Consider the following 5,669-nt stretch of genomic DNA (forward strand, 5'->3'; position numbering starts at 1 on the left):
ATTTCAAACTAAAAAAAAAAAAAAAAAAAAAAAATATTCAGACATTAAAAATTAATTAAAGAAGAAATTAAAAGTTTTATGAAAAAGTTTCTATAAATTAAAATTAAAAATAAATATTTAAATAATAATTTTCAGTATTTAGTAAAGAAACAGAGAAGTATACTCACTCTCACAGTCTTTATCATTAAGAATATTTCTCGTTTATTTTTTAATTAATTTCTTTAAAGAAAATTTTTCTTTATTTATTTTCACATATAAAACTAAAAATTATTGGTTAATTTCATAATTTCTGATACAGGATATTGCAAATTCTTTATTATTATATCTCTTATCACGTTAGGAATATATTTAACATATATTTATTGCTTGTAATTTTCGTGATATAGAGTGCTAAATATTAATTAATGAATTATAATGTTAAGATCAGGGAAAAACAATTGGATTCGAATATTTAAATATTATACTAACATAAAATTATTCCAGAAGTGTTTTAGTGTGAATATTTTAAAAATTATACGACTTAAAATGTATTGGAGAGAACAAAACAACCGTACTATAACAGGTTCTTCAATAACACGTTACATCTGTAGCATCTGTATCATAGTTTGTAGTCGTATACATTGACGTAATGCATCAAATTTACTAAAATTTCAGTCGTATTTTCGTGTTCAGTTGACGTTCTTTCACTATTGAATAGAAAACAACCCCTGGAATTATAGGTTTTTATATCTTATAACTCTGTACGTAGCAGTCGTTCAGTTAAAGATATGGTTTTACAGAAAATAAACATTAAATATATATTATTCGTATTATAAATTATTTTTTAGCTTTATACGCAACTTTCTGTTTTTTTGTAGCAGTTTCTAAACCATTATATCTTCTATTTCCTAGCATTATAAAGTTAAAGCATTGTCAAATACTCTTGTGATAAGTGTACTCGAGTCTTTAAAAAAAGGAATTAAAAATTGAATGAGTTATCTGGATAAAGTATCTTATTTGTAAGTCACGTTATTGTCTCGCAGCACGAACTACTTCATCTCGAATAAATAAGAGAAAAATAATAATAAATTTATTTTTAAAAAATATGTATATAACATTTTATCGATATTTTTTTAGTAATAAAATTGCTGATCAAATTCTAATATTATTCACTTTTTTAAATTTCAAAATATAAAATTTAGGAATTTTGTTATAGTTTTAAGAAAATATAGATCCAATATTCGCCTATAAGTTCGGAATACTTTACTATAAATAAAAATATATATATAACTTTTCTCTTATTGAATTTCTAAAACGTTTTAAATGAAGAAGTGAAAAAGTTGAACCAAATAAAACTTGAGAAATAGCGTCATAAAATGAATTTTATAAGTTATCCAACTTCCTCTCTAAAATTTATTTATTATTAGTTCAATATTGATGTAGTTAATGGCCAAGAATGATCTTAATTATAAACTAAAATGAAGAGATAGGGTGGTTCAGATTTTAGTCCATAAATTAGTCCTAAATTAAAATAATTATATCTATATAAATTACATAGAAAATATGTTAAATAAAAGCTAATTTTATTAATAATAAAGCTGATAAAACTGAAGAAATATGAAACACAGTTTCTTATATTTTCGTAAAATTACCAAGTTAAAAGTCGTCATTTCTACACTAAGTATTAATGAAATAAGAAATAAAAATATAATATAATTATAATTTCGTGTAATATAATTTTTAATTAATTTTATATCATCATTTAGAATGTTCTTTTTAGAATTTAAATGCTAAATTTTAAACGATTTTAATCTTTAAGTTTGATGTTGGCTTCTCTGCACGATTCGCGAGCACGGCAGAGAAAACGGATTTACAGGAGGAGCTCTTCTAACATGAGAAGCATCACTTTTGCTACTCGTTATTTTTGAAGGAGCCGTGACTTACTGTGGTTGGTAAACAAAAGTCTAATTATTCGAAAGTTCTAAATAATCTGTTTGAATTATTAAATCGTACTTTTTACTTTCTAAAATTAAATGTTTAATATAATGTTTAAATGGCATTAAAATCGTTTAAACATTATTAGAAAATAAAAATCTAATGACAATTATGTCAAAATTTATTTATATCCATTTATTTTTATTTGTTTAGTCAATTGTTGTTTTTATAATTATAATTTTGAATAATTTTTAAGTTTCTATGTGTTATATTTAACAAAATTCTTCCTTTTCATATCGATTTTCCTACTAACAGATTTCAGAAAGTACTCCTCTCATCAATTGAATAACGTCATATTACTAGAATCTTTCTATAATATCGAGGTGTTAATCAAATTTAAATTACGAAATATTCTTAGAAATTTTAATAATTTTTCAGATTTTTTCCCCGAATATTTTTAAAATTTGTCTACGTGTTCATGACGATAGTTGAAGCAATGTGAAACGTGTCGCCATCTTTTGAAAAGAAAAGAAATTCTTTTTCGGATTCTTTTTTTTTATTTTCTTGTTATTGAACGTATGACATTGCTGAAAATGCAAAAAAAAAAAAAAAAAATATTCAGACATTAAAAATTAATTAAAGAAGAAATTAAAAGTTTTATGAAAAAGTTTCTATAAATTAAAATTAAAAATAAATATTTAAATAATAATTTTCAGTATTTAGTAAAGAAACAGAGAAGTATACTCACTCTCACAGTCTTTATCATTAAGAATATTTCTCGTTTATTTTTTAATTAATTTCTTTAAAGAAAATTTTTCTTTATTTATTTTCACATATAAAACTAAAAATTATTGGTTAATTTCATAATTTCTGATACAGGATATTGCAAATTCTTTATTATTATATCTCTTATCACGTTAGGAATATATTTAACATATATTTATTGCTTGTAATTTTCGTGATATAGAGTGCTAAATATTAATTAATGAATTATAATGTTAAGATCAGGGAAAAACAATTGGATTCGAATATTTAAATATTATACTAACATAAAATTATTCCAGAAGTGTTTTAGTGTGAATATTTTAAAAATTATACGACTTAAAATGTATTGGAGAGAACAAAACAACCGTACTATAACAGGTTCTTCAATAACACGTTACATCTGTAGCATCTGTATCATAGTTTGTAGTCGTATACATTGACGTAATGCATCAAATTTACTAAAATTTCAGTCGTATTTTCGTGTTCAGTTGACGTTCTTTCACTATTGAATAGAAAACAACCCCTGGAATTATAGGTTTTTATATCTTATAACTCTGTACGTAGCAGTCGTTCAGTTAAAGATATGGTTTTACAGAAAATAAACATTAAATATATATTATTCGTATTATAAATTATTTTTTAGCTTTATACGCAACTTTCTGTTTTTTTGTAGCAGTTTCTAAACCATTATATCTTCTATTTCCTAGCATTATAAAGTTAAAGCATTGTCAAATACTCTTGTGATAAGTGTACTCGAGTCTTTAAAAAAAGGAATTAAAAATTGAATGAGTTATCTGGATAAAGTATCTTATTTGTAAGTCACGTTATTGTCTCGCAGCACGAACTACTTCATCTCGAATAAATAAGAGAAAAATAATAATAAATTTATTTTTAAAAAATATGTATATAACATTTTATCGATATTTTTTTAGTAATAAAATTGCTGATCAAATTCTAATATTATTCACTTTTTTAAATTTCAAAATATAAAATTTAGGAATTTTGTTATAGTTTTAAGAAAATATAGATCCAATATTCGCCTATAAGTTCGGAATACTTTACTATAAATAAAAATATATATATAACTTTTCTCTTATTGAATTTCTAAAACGTTTTAAATGAAGAAGTGAAAAAGTTGAACCAAATAAAACTTGAGAAATAGCGTCATAAAATGAATTTTATAAGTTATCCAACTTCCTCTCTAAAATTTATTTATTATTAGTTCAATATTGATGTAGTTAATGGCCAAGAATGATCTTAATTATAAACTAAAATGAAGAGATAGGGTGGTTCAGATTTTAGTCCATAAATTAGTCCTAAATTAAAATAATTATATCTATATAAATTACATAGAAAATATGTTAAATAAAAGCTAATTTTATTAATAATAAAGCTGATAAAACTGAAGAAATATGAAACACAGTTTCTTATATTTTCGTAAAATTACCAAGTTAAAAGTCGTCATTTCTACACTAAGTATTAATGAAATAAGAAATAAAAATATAATATAATTATAATTTCGTGTAATATAATTTTTAATTAATTTTATATCATCATTTAGAATGTTCTTTTTAGAATTTAAATGCTAAATTTTAAACGATTTTAATCTTTAAGTTTGATGTTGGCTTCTCTGCACGATTAGCGAGCACGGCAGAGAAAACGGATTTACAGGAGGAGCTCTTCTAACATGAGAAGCATCACTTTTGCTACTCGTTATTTTTGAAGGAGCCGTGACTTACTGTGGTTGGTAAACAAAAGTCTAATTATTCGAAAGTTCTAAATAATCTGTTTGAATTATTAAATCGTACTTTTTACTTTCTAAAATTAAATGTTTAATATAATGTTTAAATGGCATTAAAATCGTTTAAACATTATTAGAAAATAAAAATCTAATGACAATTATGTCAAAATATATTTATATCCATTTATTTTTATTTGTTTAGTCAATTGTTGTTTTTATAATTATAATTTTGAATAATTTTTAAGTTTCTATGTGTTATATTTAACAAAATTCCTTACTTTACTTATTTGATTTGTTACTTGATCTGCTATAATTCATTAATGATTAATGCTTCATAATAATAATAATTCTATGAATGTCTATTTGCCTGTCAAATTAAATACTTTTCAGTATAAAAAAATTATTAAAAGCAATATTTTATTTAATAAATGACTCAATTATTATAACTTTACTAGCCCATTGATGTTTTTATAAGTTTAAAACTATAATATAAAAATAAATAAAAATATTATATAATAATTAAAGATTATTTTAATTATTTAGTACTAATAATTCTAGACGTAAACACCAACGTTTTCTTACGTTAAGAAGAATAGTAATTAGAACAATTATTATAAATTTGGTATGTTGTAATTACGAGTATAAATTATGCAAGTTAAATGCATGCGTGAGATTTTCAATCATGTATCAAGATTTATATCCTTGTCAAAATTTAATTTCTCGCTCAAACACTAAGAGCAATATCACCATAGGTATAATAAATTTTTATCCTATATTTATTGTCGCTTTTTGATGTAATTTTTATTCGAAAAATGCTTTTGTTTTAATAAAATTCGTTACTTTTTTATAGAAAAAAAAGGCCAATTTGTTACAAAATTTAGATTTACTCGCAAAATAGCATAAATAAATATCTATTTTTGTAAAACATTCAGCTTCAAAAGCAATGTTTAGTTCGGAAAGATAAGTCAATGAAAGGTGGATAAATCTCGATTTACTCAGTTTTGTACTAAAAAATGGAAATAAAGTGCTACTTTTTGTTTCGCTTCATCCTCATACAAATGTAAATTCTTTTTCGTTACGTAAAAAAAAAATAGAAAAAAATTCCACTTCCTTCCTTTCAACTTAAGTAAATAATAAAAAAAGAAAAAAAATGAAGAGAAATAGACTCAAAATTTCTCTACAATGTGAATATAATCAAGCTAAAAATACCGAAATATCTATAACTAAATAACCTTAAATGATTTAATTA

This window comes from Centruroides sculpturatus, unplaced genomic scaffold (assembly GCF_000671375.1).
Source record: "Centruroides sculpturatus isolate CEXI.00-Female unplaced genomic scaffold, Cexi_2.0 scaffold267, whole genome shotgun sequence".
In the NCBI taxonomy this organism is placed as follows: Eukaryota; Metazoa; Arthropoda; class Arachnida; order Scorpiones; family Buthidae; genus Centruroides; species Centruroides sculpturatus.